Below are 9015 nucleotides of genomic sequence, written 5' to 3'. Positions count from 1 at the left end.
ACACACACACACACACACACACACAAATTTTTAAATACCATAAGGATTAGATACAACATTATATTCATATCATAGAACAGTGTTCCTAACCAGAGAGTGTAGCTGTGGTTTGAAAGAAAAACGGCCCCCAAAGGGAGTGGCGCTGTTAAGAGATGTGGTCTTGTTGGAGGAAGTGTGTCACTGTGGGGTGGGCTGTGAGGTCTCTTTCACTCAAGCTTCCTCAGTGTGGCAGTCCGTCAACTCCACTCCAGCATGTCTGCCTGCACACTGCCATGCTCCCTGTCATGCTGATAATGGACTGAGCCTCTGAAACTGTAAGCGAGCACCCTCAATTAAATGTTTTCCTTTATAAGAATTGCCGTGGTCATGGTGTCTCTTCACAGCAATAGAAACCCCAACTAAGATGGGAGAGAAGAGTGAAAGAGGCTCCCCTGGCCAGGCGGTGGTGGCGCACACCTTTAATCCCAGCATTCAGGAGGCAGAGGCAGGCGGATCTCTGTGAGTTCGAGGCCAGCCTGGTCTACAAGAGCTAGCTCCAGGACAGGCTCCAAAGCTACAAAGAAACCCTATCTTGAAAGACTCCCCCAAAAAGAGGCTCCCCTGTTTTAAAATACTAACACTCAAAACTTCACCTTGCAAATTCAACTATTTGAAAAGAAAACAGTAATGGTGTGGGAGGTCCTTTTGTCTGTGTGTTGCTTTTCTTGGTTAATGAATAAAGAAACTTCCTTGGTCTATTGATAGGGCAGAACTTAGGTAGGCAGGGAAGACAGAACTGAATGCTAGGAGAAAGAAGGGCAGAGTCAGAAGTTGCCATGGAGCTGCCGCCAGAGTAAAACATGCCGAATCTTTGCCAGTAAGCCATTGCCACATGGCGATACACAGATTAATAGAAATGGGTTAAATTAATATAACAGTTAGCCAATAAGAAGCTAGAGCTAATGGGCCAAGCAGTGATTTTATGAATACAATTTCTGTGTGGTTACTTTGGGGCTAAATTAGCCAGGCGGCCGGAAACCAACAAGTGGCCCCATGCAACACAATGAGATGACTCACTGAGTAAAACCACTTTCTTCAAAAGCCTGATAGTCTATGTTTAGATCCCCAGAACCCATGTTAAAAGCCCAATTGCAGGGGCTCACATCTTTAATCCCAGCACAGCCACCATGACACAGAAGACAGGAACAGGAAGCCACTGGGAAACACATGGACCAATGAGATAGGAGTCCACACTGCAGCAGCAGAGGGAAGAGAAGTTCTGCCTCAGGGGTGGAAGGAGAGAACTGCCCCCGACAGTTGTCCTCTCACCTCCGCGTGCATACTGTGGCCTGTGCACACACAAGAACATAAAAGGGTTTGGGAGGAAAAAGAACGGTTTCTTGAGGGTTTAATGCGGGCATTTGGAATTTGAGGATCCCTGGAGCTGGGCACACTCCATCACGTTTGTTTGTCCCTTTGTTTACGCACGGGAGGGAAAAATATACAGAGAAGCAAAAAGATAGTTTAGATGTGAGAAGGCAGCCTGCGGCAGGTGTCAGAAGTGCCTCTCTCTGGCATTAACTGAGCGCTGGGCTATGAGCTGAGGAGCATGGGAAGGGCTCTTTGCTAGCCTGCAGACAGTTGAAACATTCGTATGAAGTGCACACAAGGGGAAATAATTAAGAGCCCCTATTTACAAAAGGAGGGGTTCTTAAGATTGTGTGTGTGTGTGTGTCGATGTATGTACGTGCGTGGATGTCATGTGTGTGGGTCTCACTGATGACAGAAGAGAGTGTTGGGTCCTGTAGACTGGCGTTGCAGGCAGTTGCGAGCTACCCAATGTAGGTTCTCAAGACCTGGGAGACCAGCAAACATAATCACTGAGCCACCTCTGCAGCCCTAAAAGTTTTTTTTCCAAACAAATTACTTAAAGGATCAAAAGTAGACCCCAGGTCATAGAACATGAATGTATGGCCGTGCCAATACTCAGAGAAACACAAACTAAAATAACAGTAACTTTGCCCATCTGTCTGGCAAGAGCTGAAGAGTGGCGACTTCTAAGTTGAGGTAGGCCAGACGTCTAGCCTTGACCTAATTCCCGTGTTTGTGTTTGGGAACCTAATCTGTTGAGAAACAGACTGAGCAAGGATACCAGGCTTTCGGTCGCCAGCACAGGAAAGACACACAGATGCCCACATGGCTTTGAATAAACAATATTTTTTAAATGTGTTGGAATTTATAAAGTGAAATTCCTACTCTCGATGGAATTAATTATTAACTAAATATCACAGGAGCTGAAAGTGTCACCAGAGGGGTCTTGTGAATCATCCTTGATGGTACCAAGTCCATGTCTTTGCTGTTAATCCTGAAATTCAGAGAAAAACCAGCTCCACCATTTTGACCAAATAAAAGCAAGCTTTTATTAAAATATTAAATGCTGACCAAGATGGAATTTGGTCAGGACCATCAACCTGGAAAGTTTCCAGGTGAATGGCCCCTGACACGTGTTGGTGGGCTTATATAGACAAAACCCATAGGCCACTGTGCTTTCCCATGAGGCACTGTTATTTGTCAAGAACTACAATTCCCAGAATCCCTGGAAGTAACCGGTTCCTTGGGCAGATGGGCCTTACAATTTAACTTAGGGTCTAACATTGTGTCACAAAGAACTGAGAAAGACACAGGAAAGTAGTGTTAAAAATGTAGTTACTGCAAGTCAACACACAGCAAGGTGTGCTCCACAGAGAAGTGGTCTCAAGCAAGCACATGGCTCAAGCACCCTCTTGTTTTGGGGTCCCATGAGTTTAACTACAAAAGAGAAAAGATGAGGGAGCCATTACGGGGCTCGTAAGAAACCTGGCACTAGAGAAATTCCCAGGAATCCAAGGATGACCCCAGCTAAGACCCTAAGCAATAGTGGAGAAGGTTCCCGAACTGGCCTTGCCCTGTAGTCAGACTGATGACTATCTTAAATGTCACCATAGACCCTTCATCTGACAACTGATGGAAACATTGGCAGAGACCCACAATGGAGCACTGGACTGAACTCCCAAAGTCCAGTTGAAGAGTGGAAGGAGTGAGAATATGAGCAAAGAGATCAAGACTGTGATGGGGGCACTCGTGGAGCTCACAACTCCAGCCAGACAGGGAAGGAACCAGCATAGGACCAAACTAGTCCCTCAGAATGTGAGTGACAGTTGTATGGCTGGGGCAGACTGTGGGCCACTGGCAGTGGCATCAGGATTTATCCCTACTGCTTGTGCTGGCTTTTTAAACCCATTCTCTTTGGATGGATGCTAGATGTGGTAGGGAGGGCTTTGGTCCTTCCTCAAGGCAATGTGCCTTACCCTCTCTGAGGAGTGGATGAGGAGAGGTGGGGTGGGGGAGAAGGTGGAGGGAATGGGAGGAGGGGAGGGAGTAGGAAATGAGAATGGTATGCAAGATGGAAAAAGATTTTTTTTGAGAATAAAATTTTAAAAAAGAAGAAAGAACAGAGAGAGAGAGAGAGAGAGAGAGATTCCCTGAAGAGACGGCCCTTTTCTTGACCGGTGTAGATGACTGGCATCTTTCACTATAGAATGTTCCACTAAGGGTCCTGTCCCATGGTCCTCTGTGCTATACCTTACGTGTCAGCTTTCAAAGGGTTTGGGTCTTCCCAGGGCCATCAATCCTCTCACCTAGATTGCGCATGTGTCTCCAAGGGAATCTTTTCTGGGCTCTATTTCTTAACTGTGGTCAGACTTTTTTTTTGTTTGTTGGAAAAGAGTTGCAAAACACAAGGGATGATCAAAGGCAGCTCCAAGGGGCAGCGCCTGAGGGTTGCTGGATCCGGGAATTAACCTTCCTATGACTCACAGTAGGCAGTGGGACCAGCCTTCCTGCCTGGGGGTGTGGTTAAGTGAGAGAGTGTTCACAGAACATCCTCCAGGCCCCAACTCTGACTCAGGAAGAGCCTGCTCTGTAATATTCTGTGTTTAGGTCGTGAGAGGCAGGAGAGCTGGTGCAGCAGGTTGGAAGCACTTGTTGCCCTTGCAGAGACCCAGGGTTGGTTTCCAGCACCCACGTGATATCTACCCCATCTGTAACCCTAGCTCCAGAGGGCCCAATGCGCTCTTTTGTCCTCCGAAAGCATCGCACGTATCTCTTGCACAGTAATTCATGCAGACAAGATGCCTACAAATAAATACATCTTAAACCAACTAACAAAACTAAAAAACGTTTGGTCGTGGACATTAAATGAGGACAGGTAGAAGACACAGGATCATGAGATCAAGCCCAGCAGGGACTACACAGCAAGACTATTTCAAACAAAATAAACACTACACATGGTGGTAGCTACCTATAATCCCAACTCCTGGAGGCTGAGGTAGGGGGATGCTTCTCACTTCAGGCCAGAGTGGGCTACATAGTAAGATACAATCTCGGCAAACCAGAGAGATAGAGACAGGAAGAAAGAGAACCAGAGCATCATTCAACGCTACTTGTCCCCTAAGCCAGCCTCATACCTACACAAGACTTTAAGCCCATAGAATAAGTTCAGTCAGCAGCCCAGTGTCTCACACCTCAAGGTAACCCGAGTTATTAGGGCTAAAGCCAGGGTTCTGGGAGCTAAGCTTAGTCATTCATTTCAATATTTCAATGGAACAGACATTGCAAGGTGAGAGGCAGAGGAAACTCTTTCATTGTGACCACAAATGAAAGAGACGACAAGACCTGAAGTCTGACTTCAAATACTGACGGACAGTACAGGTGTAGTAGTGGGTAAGGGGTGTGTGTGCTTAAGCAGCCCTGCTCAAGGTGCGGCCCCGCCCACCGCTGTGTCAGGGAGGTGTGAGGACATCTTTATTACCCAAGGTGGTTCCACTGAAGACAGCTTCTGTTCCAGGGTGTGGCCTCTCCAACAAGGACAATTACCTGAGCAGCTCTGTCCAGAAAAGTTCTGCAGTTCTGGGAATCTAAAACGACGGAAGAAAGATGAAGGGAAACAATCTATCTCTGTGCCTTCGGCCAAAGGAAAGAAAACCCGCAAAAAATGAAGACAGACATGGCCGGCTTTCCATGACGCTGGCGGTCCAAGGGAGGACGGAATGGTTTTTCTATTTTTCCTCTTTTAAAAGATTTATTTATTCTTCTCTCAGATATTACATCTCAACCACAGAATTTCCCCGCCTTCCCCTCCTCCACCCCCACCCCAACCTGCTCCCCTTCCCAGACCCTCTCCTTCTCCATCTCCCTTCACAAAAAAGCAGGCCCCATGGATACCAACCTAATGGGGCATATCAAGTTGAATATTTGAAATATTTGAATTTGCACAGCACCACTTGTTGATGATGATTCTTTTTCCAATGTATATTTCTGGCTTCTTTATCAAAAATCAGGTGTTCATAGGTGTGTGGATTTATGTCTGGGACTTCAGTTTGATTAGATTGCTCAACCTGTCTGTTTTTATGCTAATACTGATAGGTTACTAAAGGGTGTGTCCTGAGAGGTTACTCTGTGCATCCAGGGTCACAAAAATCTCATATCTTCTCCCTTTGCAGCTTAGGGTCCTGCCAAGTTGACAGAAGTTAGAGTTACACAGGAAGAGGGAGCCTCACCTGAGAAAATGCCTCCATCAGATTGGACTGTCGGCAAGTGTGTGGGCCATTTGCTTGATTAATCACTGCTATGGGAAGGTGCATCCCACTGAGGGCAGTGATACTCCTGAGCAGGAGTCCTGGGGTGTACAGAAAAGCTAACTGAGCAAGCCATGGGGAGCAAGCTAATAAGCCGTGTTCCTTTGTGGCCTCTGTATCAGCTCCTGCCTCTGGGCTCCTGCCTTGAGTGTCTGCCCTGAATTCACTCAGCAACGGACTAATCTGAACACTGGGTGGATATGAAATATGGAAATATGAATCTGAAAAGCCAGGGATATGAATATGTAAACAGGAGGGTCTCTGGAACGCACTGGCCCACCAGCTGAGTTTCACCATGCCTGGCCCTACATACCTTTAAAAATAAGTAATAGGAGGTTGGGATATGGCTCAGCAGTTAAGAGCACTTGCAGCTCTTGCAGGAGACCCAGGTTCAGTTCCTAAAACCCACGTGGTGGTTCACAACCATTCATAACTGCAGTTTCTAGGGGTCTGACGCCTTCTTCTGACCTCCTCGGACACAAGGAACACACGCGGTACATACAGAGATGCAGGCAAACTAATTACACACAAAATAAGTCTTTTAAAAGAGCCAGATGTGGCGGCACAGGCGTTAATCCCATCAGTAGGGAGGCAGAAACTGTGAGAGCTCAGTAATAGCTCTTACAGTTATTTGTCAAAGAGGGACAGAAGTCAGGGATAAGAGACAAGACGGGACATAGAGGGTGAGGGAGAAGGGGACTGGAACAAGGGAGAGGGGAAGGGACATTTGTCCCAGAGGGACAAAGGACTTCTTGTATAGAGAGGAGACAGATGGGGCACACAGGCAAATGGCACTTCACAAAGGAAAAGGGGACCCCATGTTAGGATGGGGTGTTTTAATTGGACATGTTAGTTAGGTGAGCCAAAGGGGGCTTTTGATTGCTGGATTTCAATACTTTGATAGTTGGACCTTGGTGGTCAACCTCAGGAGGAGGAAGTGGCCAAATAAGGGAACAGACCTTGGGGGCTAGCATGTTTTTTTTTTTTTTGTTTTTTTTGTTTATTTTTGTTTTTGTTTTTAGCAAGACAGAGAGAATGGGGGAGAAGGATCAAGGCTTGCCAGAGTCATGTCTGCCATGTTCAAGCTGACTAGAGTCCCTTCAGATATATCTCTGTGATATGGGAGTGTCATATATCAATCTGTTGATTTCATTGGTTAAGCAATAAACTGCTTGGCCCTGATTGGTTAGAACATAGGTGGGTGGAGTAAACAGAACAAAATGCTGGGAGGAAGAGGAAGTGAGCTCAGACTTCACGCAGCTCCTCTCAGAGCAAGACACACGCTATGAAGCTCCGACCCAGGATGGACGTAGGCTAGAATCTTCCTGGTAAGCGCACCTAGAGGTGCTACACAGATGATAAGAAATGGGATAAATTAAAAAAAAAAAAAGGAAAAGAAATGGGGTAAATTAATATGTGAGAATTAGCCTATAAGAGGCTAGATAGAAATGGGCCAAGCAGTGTTTAAATGAATACAGTTTGTATGTTGTTATTTCGGGGCATAAGCTAGCAGGCGGCCGAGGTGCTGGGGACACAGCCCTGCCGCTCTTATTGCAACATCTCTGTGAGTTCTGGGATAGCCATGGCTACTTAGTCACACTCTGTCTAAAGACAGAGAGTCAGAGAAAATGAAGGAAGCAGCCCCTTTATCTTAGAAACATAAGATTTACATCTTTACTTTGTGATTCAAAATAACAAATAATGGCTTGTTAAATAAACTTTAGTCAGGAAGAACTAGGCATTCAGAATGAGTGTGTTTTAGCATGCATGAACTGCTAGACCCGATCCCTAGCACCCTTTCATCCCCCACAGAGACCATGGGGGAGTGGGCAATGGGACTGAGCTACACTCCGAGCTCTGTATCATGCATGCCAATTCCCTTTATTGTCTAACTGTTTCTTGTCCTCCTTTGTGACCTCTGCTGAAATTACATCTCCCTTGGCTCCTCTGCTTAGCCTTCATTAGCCGACTTTGTCTCCGCTGGTAAGAGTAGGTGAGGTCATGGTGAGGGTTCAGTCTCTGCCAGCAAGGGCAGGTGAGGTTATAGTGGGGGGTCTGTCTCTCTCTGTTCCTGCTTTGGGGACTCCCTGAAACACCATCCTCCCCGTTTCTTGTGACCTAGTGACCCAGGAGCTCCAGGAGAAGATGACAGGATGGCTCATGACCAAAGTCCAACCTTCTCTGGTTTTAACAGTGGCACGGACCAGGAAACTACCACCCAAAACATTGCTTTCAACTATGAATTATGCGCAGGCGCCTGATGACCCCTGTGCCGCTGAAATGGAGAGAAGGCACCGCAAACCATAGGTGATCATGTGTGAAGCTGTCTGATGTGTGAGTATACGCATGAGCTACGCACTGGCCAACTGGTAGGGTCTGTATTTACAAGCCTGGAATTCAGATAGTTCTACAATTAAACCTATGTAAACGTTGGCATGGCCATACTGGGGTAGGCCAGTTGGGCATCAGGATAAAAGAGGACAGACCACATGACAGCTAGAGGCGGGCACACCTCGGCAGCAGGCCCACTCCACGACTGTGGGACTAACACAGCTGGATGAGATAGCACTAATTTCCCTCCGCTACATTATTATGATGTCGCCATCATCAACCCTGAAAACTGGCTGGGCCATCACTGCGCTGCCACCACGCAGTCAAGAACCCACGGAAAGACAGGACTCGGAGCAAACCTCAGGGAGCTGAGCTCCATCTCGTTCTCGAATCCCTACTTTTTCTTCATTTAGCTCTTGAATAATCTTGGTTCCAGGGCCTCTAAGACTCAGAGTGCTGGGCCAAGGCCAGGTGACTGATCTCTCTCCTCTGTGCACCCCCACCCGCCCTCACCCCACATCTTGCTCGCCTTTTTTTTTTTTTTTTTTAAGTTTTTCGAGACAGGGTTTCTCTGTAGCTTTGGAGCCTGTCCTGGCACTAGCTCTTGTAGACCAGGTTGGCCTAGAACTCACAGAGATCCGCCTGCCTCTGCCTCCCAAGTGCTGGGATTAAAGGCGTGCGCCACCACCTCCGGCTGGCTTACCCTTTGAAACTGAAAGGCCCAGAAGTAAAATGTCTTCCTGAGTCCTTACTTTGTGGCCTTGAAATTCTTGCTCTGACCTTAACAAGAACCTGGAAATGTGAGAAGGGGTGTAGTTCCATCACAGAATACTTGGGAGCATGTGTGTGGCCCTGGGTTCAATCCCCAGCATGAGAAAATAAACAGCAGACACCAGGTGTAATGGTTTAAGTAAAATGCTGCAGGTCCCTAAGTGGTGGCAGTGGGCAGCGGGCCATGAGACCACGCCGCGCCGCAGGTCCCCAAGCCGTGGCAGGCAGCAGGCAGTGAGTCCCGAGCCATGAAGGCAGC

General features: G+C 47.2%; 1 protein-coding gene across 2 annotated transcripts in view; it reads right to left on the bottom strand.

The window, feature by feature from the left end:
• The window catches only part of LOC126516013 (translation initiation factor IF-2-like), a 101947-nt gene that overhangs the window by 10829 nt on the left and 82103 nt on the right, over positions 1–9015 (bottom strand). The window contains exon 3 of one of the 2 annotated variants that reach the window (XR_007595989.1): positions 3652–4934. The exons of the other annotated variant lie outside the window; for it this stretch is intronic. The gene's annotated coding sequence lies outside the window, so the exon portion shown is untranslated. Of the gene's footprint in view, positions 1–3651; positions 4935–9015 lie in introns of those variants that run through there. 2 annotated transcript variants of the gene reach the window in all.

The sequence above is a fragment of the Alexandromys fortis genome, unplaced genomic scaffold (genome assembly GCF_014885135.2).
Source record: "Alexandromys fortis isolate MF-2015 unplaced genomic scaffold, M_Fortis_MF-2015_v1.1 scaffold_18, whole genome shotgun sequence".
Classification (NCBI taxonomy): domain Eukaryota; kingdom Metazoa; phylum Chordata; class Mammalia; order Rodentia; family Cricetidae; genus Alexandromys; species Alexandromys fortis.
Note: the sequence above shows the minus strand (reverse complement) of the source record. Positions and strands in the feature narration are given on the sequence as shown.